At 39.0% G+C, this 8,185-nt stretch overlaps 1 pseudogene; it reads left to right on the plus strand.

Annotated features, from left to right (window-relative positions):
• The first annotated feature begins 1,521 nt into the window (after nucleotides 1-1,521).
• Nucleotides 1,522-5,086, plus strand: LOC101578080 (annotated as a pseudogene).
• Nucleotides 5,087-8,185: the final 3,099 nt, after the last annotated feature.

Here is an 8,185-nt window from a genome sequence, read left to right on the forward strand (position 1 = left end):
CTGTGCTTCTCCAGTAGTTATATTAAAAACAAAATTGTGATACAAGATAACATGCACTCAGTGAAAAGTACAAAATATGTTAAGACTTGTAGAGTGGTGAACAAAGTCACTGTTTAGCTATACTTAAATCAGGAAAGATGTCAGTGGTTAGGAAAAGATGACAGAGATCCAGATGAAAGGGCTAACATCCACAGGGCACTGATAATCAGATTTCATGCAGGAAAGTAGGTTTTTTATTTGACTGGAGGACAGAGCAGGGAAGGAACAAAAAAGAAGGCCATAAAGCATGCCCCAGAAAGGCAAGTACTTCAGTCTCATTTGGGCAGGCCAAGAGAACTTGAGTGTTTGCCAGCCACAGAACAAAATGATCATCAACAGCAACAACAAAGAGAGCCTAAATAGTGCCTTCCCAGTCTGCTCTTCAGGTCTGGGGCACATATGTGCCATGCAATGCCAGCCCATAATTCAAAGGAAGACTGCAACCCAGTGCCTGGTGCAGTGATTCAGCTGTGCCCAAGCAGGGAGCCCAGGGATGGTCTCACAGTAGATACAGCCCAGTAAGTGGCCTTGACTAGCTGTGTCCAATTTTGTATTGGAGCAGGGGAGATGGCTCAGTAGAATAAGCACTTGCCTGGCAAGTGCAAGGACCTGAGTTCAATCCCTGGTTCCGGAAAAAAAATAATAAATTGATGCACTGCCAATTTTGTATTGGACATTCCCACTGTCTATACTTCAGGCACTTTAGCTAGTGCTTACATCAGCTTCAGAGGGCCTGAATTAGCTTTCTCTTAACTAAGACACAATACACAGCACTCATTACTTGAAGAAGTTTATTTGGTTCATTGTTTCAGGTGATTTATTCTATTGTCAGGTTCTCCGAGACCAGAAAAATCATGGTGGAAGGGTGTCAGACAGCAAGGTTGCTCTTTCATGGTGGCCAGGAATCAGAGCAGGACCATAGCACCAGAGAGAAAAGAGCCAGGGACAGTATTTTGACCCCAAGTTCACCTCTCCATGACCCACCAGGACCACACTCAGCTGACCCCCTGGTGTCTCCCAAACCAGGCAAATGGACATAATCAAGCTTAACCATCACAGTGGCTGTTTGAGAAACATATGCCTGCCTCATAAATGCTATGATATAGCATTATTTCAAATTACTTCACATTAAAACTTTAACTGGATTTATAATCTTCTTGCAAATCAGTAAGAAAATTCAACATTCCATATGTCAATAAAAATAAATTATTATAAAATGTGAAGTGCAAAAATACGTAGTAGTTTTTTCATTGCCTTATGTGAGCAAATCTTCATATTAAGATGAAGAACTTGAAGAGGTCATTAAAAGTGTTTGTCAGGTGGGGGCGGAGCCGGGCAGACCAGGCGGGGCGGGGCATGCGTGTGGAGGGAAGTTGTTGAAGGCGCCTGGCCTGTGACCACTCCCTCTACCTCCACCCTGCTCCAAGTCCCTGTCCACTTCCCACTGTCCTTCCTTTCCCTCTGGTGCATGATGGAAACACCATGGCCGCCGCAGCCCCGCTCTCCTGATTGAGTTATCAAGTGGGAACCCAGAATATGAGAAGTGCTATAGACAGGTTGATACAGGAAATACTAGAAAGGTATTGACTTCAGATGCTGCTGCTTTTCTGAAAAAATCAGTACTTCCAGACTTGATACTTGGAAATATTTGAGATTTAGCCGATATAGCTGGCAAAGGCACCTTGAACAGACAAGAATTTTTTGTTGCTTTGCATCTTATGGCATGTGCCCAAAGTGGACTGGAGGTTTCACTGAATAGCTGGAACCTGGCTGTTCCTCCACCAAGATTTTGTGATACCAGTAATCCTTTGCTAACCAGTGGACCTGCAACTGAGCTCTCATGGGCAGCAAAATCTGAAGATAAGGCCAAAGATGATGCAATTTTTGATACCTTCAGCCCAGTGAATGGATTTCTATCTGGTGATCAAGTGAAACCAGTGTTGCTCAACTCTAAGGTACCTGTGGAAGTCTTTGGAAGAGTTTGGGAGTTGAGTGATATTGACCATGAAGGGATGCTTGACAGAGATGAGTTTGCAGTTGCCATGTTTTTGGCATACTGTGCCCTGGGGAAAGAACCTGTGCCAGTGTCCTTGCCTCTAGCTTTGATGCCACCATCTAAAAGAAAAATGTGGGTTGTATCCACTGCAGAAAAAGCTAAATATGCCCTTTTGGCTCTCTGAGCAGCACCATGGCGGTAGGCAAGAACAAGCGCCTTACGAAAGGCGGCAAAAAAGGAGCCAAGAAGAAAGTAGTTGATCCATTTTCTAAAAAAGACTGGTATGATGTGAAGGCTCCGGCTATGTTCAACATAAGAAATATTGGAAAAACACTCGTCACCAGAACCCAAGGAACCAAAATTGCATCTGATGGGCTCAAAGGTCGTGTGTTTGAAGTGAGCCTTGCTGACCTGCAGAATGATGAAGTTGCCTTTAGAAAATTCAAGCTAATTACTGAAGATGTTCAGGGCAAAAACTGCCTGACTAACTTCCATGGCATGGACCTCACCCAGGACAAAATGTGTTCCATGGTCAAAAAATGGCAGACCATGATCAAAGCTCATGTTGATGTCAAGACTACCGATGGTTATTTGCTTCGACTGTTCTGTGTTGGCTTTACTAAAAAACGCAACAATCAGATACGGAAGACCTCTTACACTCAGCACCAGCAGGTCCGCCAGATCCGGAAGAAGATGATGGAAATCATGACCCGGGAGGTGCAGACAAATGACTTGAAGGAAGTGGTCAATAAACTGATTCCAGACAGTATTGGGAAAGACATAGAAAAGGCTTGCCAATCTATCTACCCTCTTCATGATGTCTTCGTCAGAAAAGTAAAAATGCTGAAGAAGCCCAAGTTTGAATTGGGAAAACTCATGGAGCTTCATGGTGAAGGTAGCAGCTCTGGAAAGGCTACTGGAGATGAGACTGGAGCTAAAGTTGAACGAGCTGATGGATATGAACCACCAGTGCAAGAGTCCGTTTAAGATCCAGATTTTTAATAGTGATAAATAAAGTCCTATTTGTGATGGAAAAAAAAAAAGAAAAAGAAAAAGCTAAATATGATGAAATCTTCCTGAAAACAGATAAAGATATGGATGAATTTGTATCTGGACTGGGGGCTCATGAAATCTTCCTGAAAACACATTTACCTCCTGCCTCACTAGCCTGTATCTGGGCATGATGTGACACAAAAGGTTGTGGGAAGTTTTCAAAGGATCAGTTTGCTTTGGCTTTTCACTTAATCAATCAAGAGTTAATAAAAGGCATTGATCATCCTCACATTCTTACTCCTGAGATTATTTTACCATCAGACAGGGTGACTTCACAGAAGAATATCATAGGATCAAGTCTTATTGCAGATTTCTCTGCTATTAAGGAGCTAGATACCCTTAACATTGAAATAGTTCACCTACAGAGGGAAAAGAATAATGTGGAAAAAAGACCTTAAGGAGAAAGGAGATACTGTTAGAGAGAGGACAGTTGAGATTCAGGACCTCCAAGATGAAGTTCAAAGGGAGAATCTTAATCTGCAAAAATTACAGACCCGGAAGCAGCAAGTACAGGAACTCCTTGATGAACTGGATGAGCAGGAAGCCCAGCTAGAGAAGCAACTCAAAGAAGTCAGAAAGAAATGTGCCAAGGAGGCACAGTTGATCTCTTTGAAAGCTGAAATAGCTAGTCAAGAATCACAGATCTTGACTTCTGAGGAAGAACTGACCAAAGCCAGGGAAGAGCTAAGACACCTACAATAATAACAGCAGAATTAGAGGAGAGTGTGGAGTCAGAAAAGGCTCAGCTAGAACCTCTTCAGCAGCACCTTCAAGAGTCCCAACAGAAAATCAGCTCAATGCAAACGAGACTGATGGAAACAAAAGATCTAGAAAACCATAACAATGCACTGAATTGGTACAATAGCCCACACAGTGTTCTTGTAAATGGTGCTACAGATTATTGCAGCCTCAACACCAGCAGCAGTGAAGGAGCCAACCTTAATGAACCTGCTGAATGCCAGAGCAACCTAGTCTGAGCCCATACACCAGGAGTCTCCAGCAAGAAGTAGTTCTGAGATATCACCTTCTGATGTGACTGATGAAAATGAAGTGGTGACTGCAGCTGTTAATGGAAAAGTTTGTCCTGAAGCTGACAGTGACAGACATGCAAAAGAGGAAGATCTGTTTAATGTAGAATCAAGTTCACTGACAGATCCAGTTGCAGATACAAACTTGGATTTTTTTCCAGTCTGATCCTTTTGTGATCCTTTCAAAGATGATCCTTTTGGGAAAATAGGCCCATTTGGTGATGATCCTTTCAAAGGTTCAGATCCCTTTGCATCTGACTGTTTCTTCAAGCAGTCTTCTACTGACCCTTTTGGTACTTCAGGTAGTAACGCTTTCAGTTCACCTAGAACAGCAATAATGCATCAATGGAAATACTGAAGCACAATGATCCTTTTGCTCCTGGTGGAACGGTTGTTACTGCAGCAATCAATTCAGCAACAGATCCCTTTGCTTCTGTTTTTGGAAAGGAATCATTTGGAGATGAATTTGCTGACTTCAACACATTAACAAAGGTCAACAATAAAGATCCTTTTAGTTCAGTTACATCAAGCTCTGTCAACAGTGTGATCCTTCCTGAAAATATATTTGAAGAAACATCAATCAAGAGTGAAGATGTGCCTCCCGCACAGCCACCAAAGACTGGAATGCCAACAAGACCCTGCCCACCACCACCTGGGAAAAGACTCATCACCAAATTGGAGTCTTCTGATACCTTTAAAGTGAATGATCCATTTCAGCCTCTGCCAGGCAGTGATAGCCCCAAAGAAAAAGATCCTGATATATTTTGTTATCCAGTCACTTCTACTTCTACTACTGTTAATTGGCAACCCAAGCAATTTTGCTAACTTCAGTGCTTATCCCTCTGAAGAAGATATGATTGAATGGGTCAAGAGAGAGGGAGAGCAGAGGCTTGCCTGACTGAACCAGCAACAACAAGAAGACTTAGAAATAGCTATTGCACTTTGCAAACCTGAGATATCAGAATCATGAAGAATTCTGTTGTCCTTTGTCACCAAAGCAATATTTGTCTTCCTGAATATTGAAGCTACTTACCATGTATATCAAAACTACCTATGCGCATGGGAAAATAAAGGGTTTAAGATTCTTATAAATGTGACAAAAGTCTAGGGTTTTTTTAAGTGTTTGTCAAGAAGAGTGTGTAGGTACTTCAAACACAAAATATGACCTACAATATTGTGTTTGCAAAAACAAGAGCAAACATCTCATTAAAAACTTAGAGCAGAAAATTTAGAACACCATTGAGTTACAAGATGTCACAGCACAGGTCCTCTTATATCCTGAGCCCTCCCTGACCTTGAAGGGCTAGGACCAAAATATTGGTTATTGTTGTAGCCTCTCTTTTTCTTTAATTTATGGTCTGCAAACTTTAGTTGTTAAGCATCCAGAAGCGAAGTTTAATGATATTATTATCCTGTAACAGAGGCAGTTGAGCTTAACATCACTATCTGTCTGAATATCAAATGCCTTAGATATAACATGCAACTGCTATTTTCCAACAACAATAGACATTCTAGACTTTATATCCCTACAGAATTTGGAAAAAAATTGCATGTTTTACACAGAAATTTAGATATAAATCCATATACAACATTGTAACAGGACAATCCTATGACTTTCTTTTTGTCTATTTGCTTTTATTATCTTTTTCTTTACAAACATTTACTTTAAAGAGAGTATATCAATAATTGATATGACATTAGAAGCTGTGAGCATTTAGAAGATCAAAATTATATTTCAAGCATACTTTTAGTATAACACATTGCTATCCTCAGTTTACCTGCTTAGTTCACAGATACCAGCATATATAGTCAGGAGATATGTGAAAGACAATTTTGTAGCGAAAAAAAAATATATGTATAGGTATATACAAAATAGTTAGGATCGTTATACAGCTACCTTCTATTAGTTCAATAAGAATAAAGTTCTGTACTAATAGTGTTTAGACAAGATATCATGCCTGCATCTTGTACTCTGAATAACTACTATGAAGACAATATGCAATTTATCAATTATTGTAACTTTCATACTAACCTGTTTTGAAACTGTTTCATTGCTATTTTTCTCATTAAAATGAATAAATAAATAAGTAAATAAATTATAAAACATTTTGAGAGTATTTTTTTAGTTTTTATGCAAGTATAATATTGATGTGTGCTTCTCTATACTGAATTTTACAACTAAGAATAGATATTCTCAGTACATATTCCAAAAAGAGAAAGTTACTTTTCAACATACAATCAATATAGCCTAGCCTTGTAAATGTAACTAAGAAAAATTTCCATGAGCGAATACTGTGTGATTTCTTTCACAATTAACACATTTCCTCAAAAAATGTAATAAAAACCTACTATGGCCAATCAAATCATGAAACAGTCATTCCAATTATAGCCAATTTTCATCTGTTTTATCTGTAAAAATGTTTAATATTTTCTATTTCCTACTAAAAATAAAATCACATGCTAAGTCATGGGCCAATTAAGCTTTTAGTGATTTAGATCTGTTCTTTATATTAGATATATAAGAAAAGTGCAGTGATCATGTCTCATGATATGTGGACTAATTTATGAATTTTATACAATACTGAAAATTCACCGTCAATTAATAATTTGTAAAATGAATATCATTATTCATAAACATGTATGTGTGAATGTACACATATTTGCCAAAGAATATCATGAATGTATGGCATTCTTATTTTATTAATTTTAAATTCACCTGCATCTTGCTTTGCATATAAAGCAAAGATTAACTGCTCATAGGTTTGTTCTTTCTTTCAAAAGTTACTGAGAATGTAAGCCACTGATCACCAACTTGTAAATTTTAAATACTGATTGTTTTCTAATTTATTTAACAAGCTGCATGCTGTGATATGTATTCCAATATTTAATTGAAAAATGATAATTGGACTTTTATTCACAGAAATTAAAATGTATTTTGTTGCTTAGTACACAGATCACAATGGGTTTTAACGAGTAGCTCATATAGAAGACAGAATCAACCAATATAAATAAGTAATATGAACAGTACATAATATCTTTTAAAAGAAATAAACTGCACTGGCAATAATATGTTTGATTAACATTTTATCAGTCAGTTTTCTGTTGAGCTAACCAACCCAAATTTTAGTGGTTTAGAAAAGCAAACACATTCTTGCTCACAGACCAGCTGGTTGACCAGGTGGTTCTGCCAGCCAGCACTGGAATAGACTCTGTTTTGCCTCTGCTGATGCATCTCTGTCCTCCTATCTGGAAGAGACGAGGCTCTGTGATGTAGCCCACCTGCCTGAGTGACTATGCAGCCTGCTGCAGCATTGCTGGTTGCAAGGGGGCCGTGGTCTCAGCATCCCAGAGGGAATCCTAAATTGCAGGGCAGCTAGAGTCCTTGCAATAGCAGTTACATTGTGTGAGGTCCATTGCAATCACCCTAAAGTCATGTTTGTTATTACCCTGTTGGCCAAAGCCAGTCATAAAACAAGTTCAGACCATACACGGTCAACAATGCTAGGTCATGGATGCAACAGCTGCAGAGACCTGATGAACTTTGCTACTCCAACTCTCTGAGGTTGTGCTTCAGTATGTTCACCTCCCTCCTAGAACTTTGAATTAAAGTATTTTTAACTAAAATAAAAAAGTAACACTGATGACAGTTGGATTAATCTTGAGACGACCATTCCAAATCATGAAAAAGTGGGATCTGTATGAACCAGTGATGCTTCTTTCAACAAAGTCACAGGCAGCTTTCATCCTGTATTTTCCTAAAACTAGCAGATGACCTAATGTTAGTTTAGGTCAATGACTCATCAGTTGACTTACATCATCAGCAATAAATTTGGATGATAATCATGCATCATATGATTTGAAGAGGTTCTCAGGAAAGGGCAAAACTATGACCATGAAACCTTCACAACATCATTTACTTATTTATGAGCAATGATGTTTAGGTCTTATAGCTATAAAAAGTAAAAATAATAAGCTGGGGATATAGTTCAGTAGCACAGCATCTGCCAGACAAGTGGAAGGTCAGGAGTTCAATTACTGCTTCCCAGGAGTAAGAGGAGGAGGAGGAGGA

Source organism: Octodon degus, unplaced genomic scaffold, assembly GCF_000260255.1.
Source record: "Octodon degus isolate 3935 unplaced genomic scaffold, OctDeg1.0 scaffold00204, whole genome shotgun sequence".
Classification (NCBI taxonomy): Eukaryota; Metazoa; Chordata; class Mammalia; order Rodentia; family Octodontidae; genus Octodon; species Octodon degus.